This window comes from Stegostoma tigrinum, chromosome 5 (genome assembly GCF_030684315.1).
Source record: "Stegostoma tigrinum isolate sSteTig4 chromosome 5, sSteTig4.hap1, whole genome shotgun sequence".
In the NCBI taxonomy this organism is placed as follows: Eukaryota; Metazoa; Chordata; class Chondrichthyes; order Orectolobiformes; family Stegostomatidae; genus Stegostoma; species Stegostoma tigrinum.
This window is the reverse complement of record NC_081358.1, coordinates 115422074-115440024: the sequence shown is the minus strand read 5'-3', so window position 1 is coordinate 115440024 and position 17951 is coordinate 115422074.

Below are 17951 nucleotides of genomic sequence, written 5' to 3'. Positions count from 1 at the left end.
TTTCTCCCTCTTGGTCCAGGAACTCCCCACCTACATCCGTGACACCTCCCACGCCCTCCACCTCCTCCAGAACTTCCAATTCCCTCGTCCCCAACACCTCATTTTCACATGGACGTCCAGTCCCTATACACCTGCATTCCTCATGCAGATGGCCTCAAGGCCCTCCGCTTCTTCCTGTCCCGCAGGCCTGGCCAGTCCCCCTACGCTGACACCCTCATCCGTCTAGCCGAACTCATCCTCACCCTCAACAAATTCTCTTTCGATTTCCCCCACTTCCTACAGACAAAGGGGGTGGCCATGGGTACCCGCATGGGCCTAAGCTATGCCTGCCTCTTTGTAGGTTACGTGGAACAGTCCCTCTTCTGTACCTACACTGGCCCCAAACCCCACCTCTTCCACTGTTATATTGATGACTGTATCAGCGCCAACTTGTGCTCCCAGGAGGAGCTCGAACAGTTCATCCACTTCACCAACACCTTCCACCCCAATCTCAAGTTCACCTGGGCCATCTCCAACACATCCCTCACCTTCCTGAACCTGTCTGTCTCCATGTCAGACAACCAGCTAGAAACTGATGTCCACTTCAAGCCCACCAACTCCCACAGCTACCTAGAATACACCTTCTACCACCCACCTCCTGCAAAAATTTCATCCCCTATTCCCAATTCCTTCGCCTCCGCCACATCTGCTCCCAGGATGAGGCATTTCACTCCTGCACATCCCAGATGGCTGCGTTCTTCAAGGACCGCAGCTTCTCCCCGCAGTGGTCGAGAACGCCCTTGACTGTGTTTCCCGCATTTCCTGCAACACATCGCTCACACCCTGCCCCCGCCATAATCGCCCTAAGAGAGTCCCCCTCATCGTCACATACCACCCCAACAAACTCCGGATACAACACATCATCCTCCGACACTTTCGCCATCTACAATCCGACCCCACCACCCAAGACATTTTTCCATCCCCACCCTTGTCTGCCTTCCGGAGAGACCAATCTCTCTGGGACTGCCTTGTTCACTCCACACTCCCCTCCAACCCCATCACACCCGGCACCTTCCCCTGCAACCGCAGGAAGTGCTACACTTGCCCCCACACCTCCTCCCTCACCTCCATCCCAGTCCCCAAGACGACTTTCCATATTAAGCAGATGTTCACCTGCACATCTACCAATGTGGTATACTGTATCCATTGTACCCAGTGTGGCTTCCTCTACATTGGGGAAACCAAGCGGAGGCTTGGGGACCGCTTTGAAGAACACCTCCGCTCGGTTCGCAATAAACAACTGCACCTCCCAGTCGCGAATCATTTTAACTCCCCTCCCATTCCTCAGATGGCATGTCCATCCTGGGCCTCCTGCAGTGCCTTAATGATGCCACCCATAGGTTGCAGGAACAGCAACTCATATTCCGCTTGAGAACCCTGCAGCCCAATGGTATCAATGTGGACTTCACAAGCTTCAAAATCTCCCCCTCCCCCACTGCATCACAAAACCAGCCCAGCTCGTCCCCGCCTCCCTAACCTGTTCTTCCTGTCACTTATCCCCTCCTCCCACCTCAAGCCGCACCTCCATTTCCCACCTGCCAACCTCATCCTGCCTCCTTGAACTGTCCGCCCTCCCTGCACTGACCTATTCCCTCCCCACCTACACTCTCCTCTCCACCTATCTTCTCCTCTATCCATCTTCAGTCTGCCTCGCCCTCTCTCCCTATTTATTTCAGAACCCACTCCCCAGCCCCCTCTCTGATGAAGGATCAGAGTGTTTGCCATGCTCATTTCTTATGGCATCCTACATTTTCTATAATTAAAGAATGTCTCACCTTTTATTAAGTCTAGGCAGGATTTGTGCCCAGATTCCAATGGGTTAGAGGACAATGTCTAGTCCACTTCATCATCACTGAGTCAGAAATTTTGCTTTATTGACACAACAATGACTTTGTACAATGGTACATCATAGTTATGTAATTGGTGTGCTTGGAATTCAAAGCAGGACTTCCCAAACATTCCCAGGAGTGACTATTTTAACGCTTACAACTTTATGTCTCCAGGAGGAAGGTACCTAGATCATAGAACAGTACAGCATAGGAACAGGCCCTTTGGCCACCATATTTATGCTGACCATGATGCTACTCCAAACTAATCCCATCTGCCTGCACATGAGCTGTAATCCTCTATTCCCTACCAGTTCATATGTCTGCCTAAATGTTTCTTAAATTTTGCTATCTTATTTGCTTCTACCACCTCCCCTGGCAGTGTGTTCCAGGCACCCACTACCCTCCATATAAAACACACTCCCTATACGTCTCCTGTAGGCTTCCACCCTCACCTTAAACCTAAGTCCCCTAATATTTGGTACTCATGAGCTGAGAAAAAGAATTCAATTACTCATGCTTCTCATAATTTTAGATACTTTTACATTAGAGATCACAAGCAGTCACCTGCACTGAAGAGCAGATCATCAGCCCCAGTGATCAGCAGGAGCATGAGCATCCAGCAGAGGGCAACTGAGAGGGAGAGACATCACTTTGATGTCTACGTTAGAGCCTGCAAGCAGTCACCTGCACTGTAGAGCAGATTACCATGGGCAAGAAGTGCTAGTGCTACAAGGGAAGGTTTAAACTAGATTGGCAAGGGGGCAGGATCCTCAACAGCAGGGAGGCAGGTGCAAGGCTGGAAGGAGATACAGTAATCAGAACCAGTAAGTTGAAGATGTGATAATGGGAACTGCAGATGCTGGAGAATCCAATATAATAAAACGTGAGGCTGGATGAACACAGCAGGCCAAGCAGCATCTCATTAGCACAAAAGCTGACGTTTCGGGCCTAGACCCGATGAAGGGTCTAGGCCCGAAACGTCAGCTTTTGAACTCCTGAGATGCTGCTTGGCCTGCTGTGTTCATCCAGCCTCACATTTTATTATCAGTAAGTTGAAGAGACGGGTCAGGCTGGAACAGAACGGGGAGTGAGGAACGCCGGTTGGATTAAATTTCAATGCAAGAGGTCTGACAGGTAAGGCCCATTGACTCAGAGCATGGATAGATACATGCGACTGGGATATTATAGCTATTACAGGAACATGGCTAAGGGAGGGACAGGATTGGCTGCTTAATGTGCCAGGTAACTGGTTCTTTAGGTGGGACAGAGGTGGAGAAAAGCGGGGTGGGAGTTACACTTTTTGATTAAGAGAAGTATCGCAGCAGTAGTCAGAGAAGAGGGATCATCCAGTGAGGCTTTGTGGGTGGAGCTAAGAAATAAGATGGGGATGATGATGTTATTGGAGTTGTATCAAAGGCCACCAAATAATCGACGGGAGTTAGAGGAACAAATATGCATGGAGTTTGTGGAGACTTGCAGGAGAAATAGGGCTGTCACACTGGGTGGTTTTAATTTTCCTAACATAGACTGGGACTGCCATAGTGTCAAAGGCTTAGATGAGGTGGAATTTGTCAAGTGTGTTCAGGAAAGTTTCCTCAAGCAGTATATAGATTGTTCTACTCAGGAAGGCGCAAGCCTCGACCTTCTCTTGAGAAATAGGGCAGGACAGCTGATTGAGGTGACAGTTGTGGAGGGGAGTGGGGAGCACTTTGGGACCAGTGACCACAATTCTATTAATTTGAAAATAGTCATGGCGAGGGACAAAACTGGTCTATAGGTTCCATATCTAAATTGGGGCAAAGGGAATTTTGATGGAATTGGACAGGATCTTGCAGGGGTTGATTGAGTAGTTTGTTTGCAGGCAAAGGGACCTCAGACAACTGGGAGGACTTTAAAAGTGTGATAGCTGGAGTTCAAAGTCTATATGTTCCTGTCAGAGTGAAGGGTAATGTTGGCAAGAGTAGTGGAACCCTGGATGACGAGAGATATTGAGGCTTTGACCAGAAAAAAGAAGGGGGCATGGCTCAGGAGCAGGCAACAGGGATCAAAGAAATCCCTGGAGATATACAGGGGATGCAGGATTTTATGGAAAAAGGAAATCAGGAGGGTGAAATGGGGGCACAAAACAGCTTTGGCTGAGAAGATTATGTGAGTCTACAGAGATTCTTTCAATGTATTAAAGGCAAAAGAATAACTAGAGACAGAATAGGACCTTCAAGGATGAACGTGGACATGTATGTGTGGAACCAAAGTTGATGGGTGAGGTCATCAATAAATATTTCTCCTCTGTGTTCACTGTGGAGAAAGACATGAACACTCAGGGAATTAGTTGTGATATCTTGGGGACAGTCCATTTCACATAGAGGAGATGTTGGACATATTAGAATGTATGAAGATGGATAAATATCCTGTTCCGGAACAGATATAACGAAGGAACCCTGCAAGAGGCTAGAGAAGAAATTCTGGGGGCCCTGGCTGATATATTGTTAGCTACAAGTGATGTCCTAGAAGACTAGAAGGTAATGAATGTTGTGCCCTTATTCAAGAAGGGCTGCAAAGAAAAAACTTGGGAATTATAGACCAGTAAGCCTAACATCTGAGGTAGGTAACTTACTTGAGAAGATTCTGAAGGATTGGAAAGATAAGGTTTGATTAGGAATAATCAGCGTGACTTTGTGCATGGGAGATCATACCCTACAAATTTTTTAGAGTCCTTTGATGAAGCCATGCTTTTGCCATGCTAAATTGCTCATAATATTCAGAGATGTGTGTCATTTTTGGACTATAATGGGATGGCTCTTGGTGGGATGCTCTGAGGGTCGGTGTGGACTTTTTGGGATGAAGGGCCTGTTCCCACACTGTAGGGAGTCTGTGTTCTATGGTCTGTTAAGTGACCAGGATGGTCGGTGAGGGCAGTGCAGTAAACGTCATCTACGTGGATTTCAGCGAAGCCTTTGAAAAGATTTCATCTGGTAGGCTGCTCTGGAAGGTTAGCTTGCATGGAATCCAGGGAGAGCTGGCAAATTGGATACGCAGTAGGCTTGATGGCAGGAAGCAGAGAGTAATAGTGGAAGGATGCGTGTCAGACTGGAGGCCTGTGATTCATGGTGTGCTTCAGGGGTCGGTGCTGGGCCCATTGCTGTTTGTTATCTATATCAATGATTTGGATAGAATGCACAAGGCATGATTAGTAAGTTTGCAGATGACATTAGAATAGGCAGTATCATGGACAGTGGGGAAGGTTATCAGAATTTACAGCAGGATCTTGATCAGCTGGGAAGGTGGGCACAGAGAAATGGTAAATGCAGTTTAATCTAGATAAGTGTTGCGTTTTGGAAAGTCATATCAAGGTAGGAGTTTTATGGTGAATGATAGGGTCTTAAGGAGTGTAATGGAACAGAGGGACCTTGAAGCTTAGGTGCATGGCTGTCTGACAGTGGAGTCACAGGGAGACAGGGCAGTGAAGAAGGCTTTTGCTACACTGTTCTTCATCAGTCAGGGCACTGAGTATTGAAGTTGGGAAGAGATAGTAGGAACTACAGATGGTGGAGAATCTGAGATAATAAGGTGTATATAGCTGGATGAACACAACAAACCAGGCAGCATCAGAGGAGCAGGAAAGCTGACATTTCAGGTCTGGACCCTTCTTCAGAAATGGGGACGTTATGTTACAGTTGGACAGGACATTGGTGAAATCGCATTTTGGTGCATTTTGTTCAGTTTTGATCACATTGCTGTTGGAAGGATGTTATTAAATTGGAAAGAATGCAGAAGAAATTTACAAGGAAATTGCCAGGACTCAAGGAACTGAGTTATAGGAGGTTGGACAGGCTAGGACTTTTTTCTTTAGAATGCAGGAGACTGAGGGGGAATTTTATGGAAGTGGATAAGATGATGAGAGACATGGATACAGTGAATGCAGTCAGTCCTTTTCCCAGGGTTGGGGAATTGAGGACTAGAGGACATCAGTTTAAGGTAAGAGGAGAAAGAATACATGGGAACCTGAGGGGCAACTTTTTGCCCAGAGGGTGATGCACATATGGACTGAGCTGCCAGCAGAAGTGGTTGAGGCAGGTACATTAACAATATTTAAAAGGCATTTGGATAGGAAAAGTTTAGAAGGATATGGGCCACATGCAGGCAAATGGGGTTGGCGTGGATTGACATTATGGTCAGCATGGACCAGTTTAGGCCGAAGGGCCTGACTCTGTGCTGGGGATTTTTTGACTCTATCAGGTCTAAGTTTGTCCAACCTCTCTTTGTAGCTAATAGTCTCGGTAGCAACATCTTGGTAAACCTTCTCTGCACCCTCTCGAAAGCCTCCAAATCCTTCCTATAGTGCAGCATCCAGAGTTGCACCCAATCATTGCCTAACTTATACAACTGCCGAATTTAACATTCAATGCCCTGAACAATGAAGCCTGTATGCCTTTTTTTACCATCTTATCCACTTGTGCACAGGTCCCTCCTGCCCTGGAAGAGATCCCAACGATATCAAGAAGCAGCATGGGGGTAGTCCAACTCAAAGAACGACCATAATGGATCTTGTATTGGTATATGAGCCTGGCCAGGTGACTGAGCTTTCAGTGGAAGAGTAGTTTGGCAACAGTGATCACGCTGCTTAAGGTTTAAGATAGTTATGAATAAGAATAAATCAGGACCTTGCAGGAAGGTACTAAATTGGGGGAAAGCAACTTATATCAGTATTAGGCTCGGGATTGTCGGTTGTGAGAATCTGTTATCAGACGAGTCCACATTTGACGTGGGAATTATTTAAATACCTGTTGGGGAGAGCTCAAGACCAGCATGTTCTAGTAAGGAGGATAAGGATGGCAAGGTAAGAGACCTTTGGATAATGAGGGAAGTTTTGAATTTAGTCAAAAGGAAAAAACAAGCCAATGCTCAGTTTAGGAAGCTAAAATTGGACAGCGTCCATTAGGAATATGAAGAAAGAAAGTACTCAAGCAGGGAATTAGGACAGCAAGAAGGCGCCATGAAATGACCTTAGCAAGTGGTGTTAAAGAGAATCCCAAGGCATTCTATAGATACATTAAAAGCAAGAGGACAATTAGGCAGAAGGTAGGACAAGGGAACTTGTGCTTGGAGGCAGAGAATGTGGATGAGATCCTAAATGAGTACTTGTATCAGTATTCACCCAGGAGAAGGATATGGAGGACAGTGATGTTTGTGTGAGAAGGTTAATATGCTAGGTCATTTTGAGATCAAGAAAGAAGTGGTGTTGGATCTCTTGAAGAGCATTAAGGTGGATAAGTCCTCAGGGCCCGATGGTATCTACCCCAGTTTTGAGAGAGGCAAGAGAGGAGATTGTTGGGGCCTTGAGCAAGGCCTTTGTATCCTCGCCAGCCAGTGGAGAGGTCCCAGAGGACTGGTGAGTAGCCAATGTTGTTCCACTGTGCAGGAAGGGAAATAGGGGTAATCCAGGAAGCTACAGGCCCCAGTAAGTCTCATATTGGTGGTTAGGAAGCTATTGGAGAGAATTAGGGGTAGGACTTATGCACATTTGGACAAGCATGGCCTAATTAGGAACAGTCAGCTTGGCTTTGTACGGGGCAGGTCATGTTTTACTAACTTGATAGAATTTTTCGAGGAGGTGACAAAGGTGATCGATGAGGGTAGAGCAGCAGATGTTGTCTACATGGACCTTAGTAAGGCTTTCGACAAGGTCCCTCATGGTAGGTTCATCCAGAAGATTAAGTTGCATGGGATCCATGGTGATTTGGCCACGTTGTTTCAGAATTGGCTTGTCCATAGAAGATAGAGGGTATTGATGGAAGGGTGCTTTCTCACTGGACGTTCATGACTAATAAAGTCCTGTAGGGATCATTACTGAGGCCTCTTCTGCTTCTGATATATATGACTTGGATGAAAATGTAAATGGGTGGTTTAATGTTTGCAGACAATATAAAGAATGGAGGCGTTGTGGATAGTGCGGAAGGTTGTCAAAGGATACCCCAGGTTATAGATCAGTTGCGGATATGGGTGAAGAAATGGCAGATAGAGCTTCATCCAGGCAAGTGTGAGGTGCTGCACTTTGGGAGTTCAAATGTTAAGGAAAAATATATAGTTAATTACAGAATTCTGAACAGCCTTCATGTACAGAAGGATCCATAGATCCCTGAAAGTAGCCACCAAATAGTTAGGGTGGTAAAGAAGGCATCTGCCTTTATTGGTCAAGGAGTTGAGTGCCAGAGTAAGGATGTCATGTTGCAGCTTTATAAGGCTTTTGTTAAGCCATATTTAGATTATTGCCTTCAGTTCTGGTTCCCTCATAACGGGAAGGATGTGAAAGCTTTGGAGAGGGTGCAGAAGAGGTTTACCCGGACGCTTCCTGGATTAGAGGGTATGAGCTATAAGAAGAGGTTAGAAAAACGCAGGTTGATTTTTCTTGAGCGGCACAGGCTGAGGGGAGACTTGATAGAAGTTTATGAAATTATGAGATGCTTAGTTAGGGTTGATGGTCAGAATCTTTTGCCCAGAGGTGAAATGTCTAATACAAGGTTAAGGGAGGAAAGTTTGATGGAGACATGAGGGACAAGTTTTTTTACACAAAGTGGTAGGAGTCTGGAACGCACAGTAAAGGGTGGTGGTGGAGGCAGATACAATAGGGGCATTTAAGCTTGTGATTATGCAATGAATGGAGGGATACGGACCAATGGCAGGTAGACAGAAAGGATTAGTTTCATTTGGTGTAATGCTGAAGGGCCTGTTCTTAAGCTGTACAGTTCTGTGTTCTATATCTAAAAGCATTCCTCCTACACAAACTTTTTAATAATGCATTCAGCTATATTATCTTCCTATTTCTGGTCACACTAGCATATGGCTCAGGGAGTAATCCTGGGATTACAACCCCAGAGGTCCTGCTTTTCAACTTCCTACTGAACTCCCTTTGCAGGACCCCATCTCTCTTTCTGCCTATGTCATTAGTACCAATGTGGATCATGACCTCTGGTGCTCACCCTGTGCCCACACAGAGACACAAGGAAGGCAACACACTATCCTGGAATCTTGCTTGCAACCACAGAAACACCTTTCTGTGCTCTTAAGTGTAGAGTCCCCTAACACTACCACTCACCTGCACTTTGACCCTCACTGCTGTACAACAGAGTACTTCAGCTCCTAAATAGAGGAGTGAGGATTGAAGAGTTTTATAGATCCTGAACATGTATGGGAGGGGGCAGGGAGGGAGGTCTTTTTAAAATTTCTAGGGTGTCATAGCTCTGGCGAGAGATGGGGTGAGGTATGGTGAGATGTTCAGCAAGGGGGAAATGGTATAAACTGTAGACTTTCATTAAATGAACCTTCTCACACTTTTGAAGACATCTCCACATACGGTGTAGCAGCAAAAGTAGGCTATTCACCTCATTTATCTATTCAGCCTTTTAATGAGGTCATGGCTGATCTGATAATCTCCCACTATCAGCATCCTGGGTTTATAATTTTCTAGAACTTGGACTGGACCAGCTATCAAAACATTGTGGCTAAAAGAGTAGGCAGGAATTATGTGGGGAGTAACTCACCTCCTGACTCCCCAACATTTGGCCACTGTCTACAAGGCACAAGCCAAGAGCACATAATCAAACAGCTCAGAGCTATGCAGGACAAAGCATCCTGGTTCATTTGCAGTCAATCCACCACCTTCAGCATTCACTCCCTCCACCACCAATGCACAGTAACAGCAGTGTATACCATCCACAAGATGCTCTACAGCAGCTTTCCGTAGTTCTTTTGGCAGCATCTTTCAAACCCTAGACTTCTACCACCCATTAAGACAGGAACAGTGGGTGCATGGGAATTCCACCACTAATATGTTTCCCTCCAAGTCACACACCAGCCTGACTTTGAATCATATCACTGTTCTCTCACTGTCTCACTGGATCAAAATCCTAGAATTCTTCTTCTAATAACACTGTCGATGCCACTCTCCTTCAAGGACTGCAGACATCAATTTAGCACCCTCAGTTTTTCAAGCAAAATTAATGCTGTGAGAAACAGCTGGCTTAGCCAGCTGAAACCATATCTGACAAACAAATAAAAAAAGTGCTGGGGAAAAGTACAAATCAGAGCTTTAGAAAGTGCTGCTGGCAGAATCTTCCAGGATAGAAATGGACTAGAATCTGAATTCTGCCTAGCAGTCAATAAATTCAGACCTCATTAGTTCACAACGGGACTAAGTATGTTTGAGGAAAAACTTTAATATGGCCATACTCAGGAGACGTTTTTCTTAATCACTTTTGAGACTCTGAACCAATTTTGCAGTTCTTTCCATCACAAGTCCTCTTGTAACTTAGACTCAATTGAATATACACATACTCGACTCAGTGGAATTTTGAGATGCAGATTTAGGAGGTGTGATTAATCTGTAAGGAGCCATCCCTCATTGTGGTTGTCTTCACAGAGAGGTCAGCAAGAGTGGCATGGTCCAGAACACTCTGCCATCATGCGAATGTTCATTCATCATGTTATGTATATCTGAAACAAGTATAATACTCAGTTAATTGAACTGCTTCCTGTTTTGAATATCAAAGTCTTGTTTTAACACTGTGTTATGGTGGCATCTATTGAATCCAGAAAGACAACAGAAGTTCATTTTACTTTCTTTGTTATACTATTCTTGTGTTATCTTAATGTGATATAAATTAGGTACGTGGATTTCATTTAATTGAAGATCTTCATGGATTTATTTACAGCTAAACTAATTTTGCAATTCAGACACAGCCTGTACCTCCAATGATAGTGCAGAGAGCTTGTGACCTGTTGTCATGTGACAACACTGGATACTTGGCTCATTTGTGTGTTGAAATTCTTAAAGGGACACCATCCAAAGAACATTCCAATACAACCTTCTCCACGTACTGTTCAGCTGCAATGTCAGACTTATGAATTCCACAGCTCTGTTGAAGAACAGGCATGCGACCTACTGGATTATACCTCCTGTTTGATCTTGCACAGCACCCATGGTCATGAACCTTGAAAAGGTCTGGTGCCAGAAAAGGTACTTTCATTGAAACAGGTGGAACTGTTCACAAAGTGACTTTTAAAGATGCATAATGACTTAGTGCAATTATAACTTTCAATTACAAATTTTCTCCTGGGTGAATCTGTTTTAGGCTTTAAAATAAAAACAAATGTCTTGGCTGGAATCTCCTACCATATTGCGCTATTCCATCTGAAATTGCTCATGTTCTGCCTTTTCTCTTTAATCTTAATTGATTCCAATTCACCTACACAAAGTCCATTCTCACCAGACTGAAGTTGGTCCTTCCCACAAATAATTACACTGCATCATATACTTTCCTTTTTCAAAGCTAAAAAAAACCTAATGGTACTTTGTCAAATATCCCTTAAACGTTTCTCTACTATCATTTGATCCACCTCAATTCCCAGATCCAAATCAAGTGAAGCCTCTTTCTTGACCTGGCTGGAAAGATTGTGCTGGGAAAAATTCTCTGAACGCATTGTAGAAACTCTTCTCTCTCTCTATCCTTTATATCATTGCTATTTCAATCTATATTCAGATAATTAAAGTCCCCCAATACGACTACTTGAAGCATTGTACCTCTGTAAATTTCCTTGCAAATTTGTTCTTTTACATCTTTCCCACATGATACTTATCTTTAAAATACCATCTAGAAGAAATGGTACCTCTATTCTGTCTTAGTTCTAACCAACTAGATCATGCCTGTGATACCTCTAGGATATAGTTTTGATCCAGCTTCATGATATTTTCCATTATCAGTGCTGCTACATCTTTTCATTTGTTTCCTTATTTCCTGAAGAACTTTGGGTTTGTCAGAGGGAGGTAACATCTAACAAATTCGATCGAACTTTTCAAGGAGGTGAATGGGTGTGTCAATGAGGATAGTACAGTTGATGTGATTTATATGGATTTCAGCAAAACCTTTGACAAAGTCCCACATGGGAGACTGATAAAGAAGAAATGAGCACATTGGATCCAAGGTAACTTGTCAAATTAGATCCAAAATTGGCTTAGTGTTAGGAGACAGAGGGTTTTGGTAGAAGATTGTTTGTGTCACTGGAGGCTGGTATCCAGTGGTGTACAACAGGGGCCAGTGCTGGATCCCTTATTTCTTGTGACATATTATACATACATATATATGTATATTAAACAAAGAAAATGTGGAGGAGGGATGCTACGTAAGTTTACAGATGACAAAGATTGGTTGTGTGATTAATAATGGGGAAAAGAGTCTTAGGTTACAGGAGGGTAGAGATGTATTTTTCAAATGGGCAGATTAGTGCCAGATGGAATTTAATCCTGATAAGTATGAGGTGACTCACTTTGGAAGAAGCAGCAAGATAAGTAAGTATTATATAAATGGCAGGATACTAGGAAGCTCACAGGAACTGAGGGGTCTTGGGGTGCTGGTCCACAAATGCTGAAGGCAGCAGGACAGGTTAATTGGATAGTTAAAAAGGCACAAGGGACACTTGCCTTTATCAGTCATGGCATAGGTTAGAAGACTCGAGGGAGGGGAGGTTATTTTGGAGCTGTAAAGGGTTTTGGATAGGCTATTGCTGATGAACTATGTGCAGTTCTGGTCACCTCACCATAGGAAGAATTTTATTGTAATGGAGGGGTGCAGAGGAGATTCACCAGGATGATTTCTGAAATGAGATAATGGGAACTACAGATGCTGGAGAATCCAAGATAACAAAGTGTGGGGCTGGATGAACCCAGCCGGCCAAGCAGCATCTTAGGAGCACAAAAGCCGACGTTTTGGGCCTAGACCCATCTAGGCCCGAAACGTCAGCTTTTGAGCTCCGAAGATGCTGCTTGGCCTACTGTGTTCATCCAGCCCCACACTTTGTTATCTTGATTTCTGAAATGGAGCTGTTTATCTCAAGAGAAGCTGGATAAGCTTGAGTTGTTTTCTTAAGAACAGATTGAGAGAGGACCTGATTGCAGTGTATAAGTTTATGAGGGACATGAGCAGAATGGATATGAAGCAGCTGTTCCCCTTATTTGAGGAGTCAATAAGAAGAGGACATAATTTTAAGTGAAAGGCATGACTTTTAGAGCAGATTTGAAAAAATCTTGTATACCCAAAGTACGGTAGCAATCTGGAATACACTGCCTGAGTGTTGGTTGAGATTTACAATGTACTTGGATGGGCTTGAAATGTCATAACATTCAATGTTATGGGGCCAAGTGCTAGAAAGTAGGGACTAGTATAGATTTAGTGAGCTTTTTGTCGCTACAGACTCAATCGGCCAAAGGGTCCCTTCTGCATTGAATGATTTTATAATTCAATATGTGTCCAATTCTGCCCTTTAGTTTGAACTTGATCTTCATTAGCACCACAACATCATATTTCCGTGTGCTATCTGCACATACCCTCACAACTTTACTTGTCACACTCCATACAGCCAAGTATGTGTGCAGTAAACCTAATTTGAACCTTATTACATTCTTTCTGCCTCTACACCATACCTTCCCTTTTCCTGTTATGGCTCAATCTGTGTTTCTGAATTCTCTATGCACATTGATTTTTCCTTTTTGTATTGCCTGATGTGTAGGGACACTGTTAAAGTGGAATCTCTCACACAGGAGATTCTTTTTAATGCAAAGGAGCCTCAAATTGGACAAGCAGATTCTCAAAGATGAGAGAAAAAACAAGAAGAGTTACATAATAATGGTGCAAGGGCAGATTAATATGCCAAAATACAAAGTTGTTCAATCTTTCTAGTGCTATCGTTTGATATAGCAGCCATAGTGGCTTTGTTGTGAAAGATCCCCAGTCATTTCACATCTTTGTTTTAAGAAATCCTTATATTCTTGGCTATGCTGGCCTATAATAGATTTAACAAAAACACCACCCAAAATGCAAAAGCTTTCCACTGGCTTCTAGAATCATGTCATTACCTTAACTATTCCCTCTTTAACACAACCTGGCAAATTGAATGCACTATGACAAATAAGGGTACCAGAATATGGCCCAGTATGAATTTTATGGCAACAGGAACCTAAATCGTGAATATATACAAAATGCATTTTCCTGCAGTGCACATGAAAAAAGTTCCACTATCCTGTGACATTGGAATGAATTTTCACACAACAGCCAGACTCTATTGCAATATTGTTGTTGCCACATGCCTGTATTTATGTGACCTATATTCCCATTCTCCATATCTAGCCTCGAGTGTTGATACCATTCCCTGTCAATTTATTTCAAAAAGTTTTCTTGGAGTCACATTTTCTCTTTGGAATAGCTTCATCTCGATTATTCTGATACATACAGTGGTACTCTATCATTCAGAGTGTGAAGAAAAGAAAGAACAGACAAATGGCCTCATTATCTTCAAAGTACCAAAACACAGCAATCTTGTCAAGGGTAAATGGAAAGAAAATATTGCACTAATGGCACACAATCTGCAGAGTTTCAAAAATAAAGATAAAAATATGATATAAAATTCAGGCACAGCCAAGACCTCTTGACTGCAGTGATAAGGATGGGAAAGGGGATAGCTCACAATTGAAGTTTCTTCAAGCAAACGGCTGGGAAATGAGGTGTTCGTGGTATGGCATCTTTTAATGTGGAAAAAGAATACTGAAACCTCATTTTCTTTGAACTGTCATTTTACGCTGTTACAGTTTTCGAACTCTTGTCCTTCCAGCAATTTTGCGATTTCAATTAATTATTCTTTTGCATACGTACTTTCATTTGAGATATCGACAAAATGATTGTGGTCCTTTTTTGGAATTTTACCTCCAAAATAGTGAAGTAGTGTTATTGTTATTTCTACAACAGTTTAGAAAATTTAAATAAAACCACAGGGTGCTCATGAAAATGATATAGCACTGGCCTGTCAAATCTTGTATTGTAACCCACAGGCTACGTTTACCAGCACCACAGCAGGGAATATATAGGATCAAAAACATAACAGTATGGACCTGATTTGTGCTTGTCTATCAAACTTGTAGTTTCACCTGGTACTTACATTATGTAGAGTACAGTGGCTCAATACAGAATCACAGAATTATTACAGCACAGGAGGAGGCCATTTGGCTTATCATTCGCCTGCCGATCGCCTGCCCATTCCCCATATCCCATTTCTATCCAAATAATCATCCAATGCCTCAGTTGAACCTGCCACCACATTACCAGGCAGTGTATTCCACACCCTATCTACTCACTGTGTGAAAAAGTGCTTTTTCCTCACATTGCTCTTATTTTTTTTGCAAATCACTTTAAAATCTATGCCCCCTTAGTTCCGTTTATGAGTTGGAACAGCTTTTCCCTGTCTAGTCTATTCAGTTGCTCATGATTTTGGAAACTTTTATCAAATCTCCTCTCACTTTCTTCTCTCCAAGGAGAACAGTCTCAATTCTTCAATCTCATAACTCATTCCTGGAACCATTCTTGTCAATTGCTTCTGCACTGCCAACAAAACATTCACAACTTTCCTACATGATGGCACCCACGAAGTATGCAACAAACTAGCTGAGGTCTAACAAGTGTCTTACACAAATTTACACCTCCTCATGCTCCTTGTACTCAATGCCTTGATTAATAAAACCAAGCACTCTGTATGCTTTAATACCTGTTCCCCTCATCAGTCTTACCGGCTTTGAAATTATATAACATTTGTTAAGGTACAGTTGGTCACCACACCATAGGAAGATGAGATTTCATGAGAGAAAGTGCAGAAGAGATTCACTACATTGCTGCTGAGACTGATGTGTTTCTGCTATAAAGCGAGACTACGTAGGCTGGGATCATCTTTCTGAGAGCAGACAAGGCTGAGGGGGGGATCTGACTGATGTGTACAAAATTGAGAGAGCATAGACAGGGTAGACAGGAAGAAATTTCTCCCCTTAGTAGAGGGATCAATAACCAGGGAACACAGTTTTAAGGTAAGGAGCAGAAGGTTTAGGGGGATCTGGGGAAATAATTTTTCACCAGGAAGGTTATAGGTATCTAGAACTCTTTATTTGAAATGGTGGTAGAAGCAGGAACTCTCAAGAAGCTTAAGAACTATTTAGATATGTACTTGAAATGTTATCACATACAAGACAAATGGGCCAATTGCTGGAAAATTGGGTTAGAATAGATGGATGTTCACGACTGGTGCAGACATAATGGGCAAAGCATCTCTTTAACACTCCATGCCTGATGGGTTAGGGTTAGTGTCCGGGTCAGGGTTTGTCCTGTGTTTTGTGGGCAGGATACAATTTTCCACATTGCCACATAGATGCCGATGTTTTAGCTGTACTGGGATAACTTGGCTAGGAGCACAGCAAGTTCTGCAACACAACTCCTTAGTACCATTGTCAGAATGAAACCTTTAGAGTATCCAATACTTTCAGCTATTTCTTGATATCCTGTGCAGTGAATCAAATTGGCTAAAGACTGGTATCTGTGATGCTGGAGACCTGTGGAGGAGGCCAATGCATCAGCCTTATCTTTTGTACTGACGTGTTGGGCTTTCTTATTATTGAGGATGAGGATCTCTTTGCAGCCTCCTCCTGCAATGATTTATTTAATAACCCATGACCATTCACAGACAGAAACGGTAGGACTGCAGAGCTTAGATCTGACCCATTGGTTGTGGAATTACATAATTTTAATCATTTGCATGTTGCTTACACAGCTTGGCACATAAGCAGTCCTGTCATGTAGGTTTGATATTTATTGCATTCAAAATTCCACCATCTGCCATGGCAGAATTCGAACCCTAGCCATCGAAATGTTACATGGGTCTCTGGATTAATAGTCCAGCAATAATACCACTAGACCATCACCTCTCCCATATTAATGATGCTGTGATGAAACCACAAAGATGTTGCAGATGGATATAGACAGATTGAGTGAGTGGAGAATAATCTATCAGATAGAAATAATGTGGGAAAATGTGAATCTGTTCACTTTTGTAGGAAGAATGAGAAAGCTGAGTGTTACTTGAACGGAAAACCACTGTAAAATTCTGAAGTTTTAAGGGATTTAAGTCTTCTAGCGCATAATTCACAAATCGTTAGGACACAAATGCAGCCACATTTTCAAGAAGGCTAGTGCAATGCTTACTTTCATTATGAGAGGAACTGAATATAAATGATATGCCTCAGTTATAAGAGCATTGCTGAGACAATATTCTTGAATACTTTGTGCAGTTTAAGTCTCCTTAGTCTCCTCGGCTGGTTGCTCCTTTTTCTTCCCCTTCTCCAGTTAAACTCTTCATCCATTAGATCTACACTTGCTGCTCTGTTACTCAGAATGTGTATCTCCTCTTCAGTGTGCACTTCTGCTATTGAGGTCCCTCCTCCCTTTCACCTCACGGTGAATGACAATTGCATTAAAGTATCCAAGTTTGCTTATGATGCAATGCTATGGAGGAATGTAGCTGTTGAAAGAGATTCAGAGTATGATGTGGGGAATTGTGAATTCATTCACATTAGGAGTAGGAATAGAAAAGCAGAATCAGGTGGATTTTCCGATAGCCTGGCAATTGAAATCGCAGCATAGGTGGAGGTTGTGAATGGGGGACCCTGTAGAATCCCTACCCTCGTACATTACCAAGGAATGGTCCAGGAAATTGCAGATTCTGCTGGGCACTTCCTCTATACCTGGACCTCCCTGAAAAACTCCATTTAAATCAGAGAGTTTGAGGTGATCTATTGAAATTAAGTAACAGATATTCAGGTCCAAGGCAAAGTAAAGACAAATGAGAATTGGTAGCAGAGAATTACCTCAAATAACTTTTACCTGGTACTACATAATGGTACAGGTGTCAAACACCACAAGGTGCCAGGTATCTGGGGAAAATACAACATTCCCGAGAAGGATGCAGTCTTTGTGAGTGGCTGCCCTGTCATGGCATACTTTGAGAATAATTGACCTGGTTTGGCAAGAGGCACTTCTGAGGAAAAAGGGAGAAGTCCTCAGTGGATCTGTGCAAAGGAATGGGAGAAAGAAACTTTTTTCTCTCCCTGAAATGAAGTATGCTGTCATTGCACCTCTTCAACACTAACCTACCTGGAGATATGCAGTATATGGTGTCTTTAGACAGCTACTACATGATAATTAATGTCACTTTATATTAATT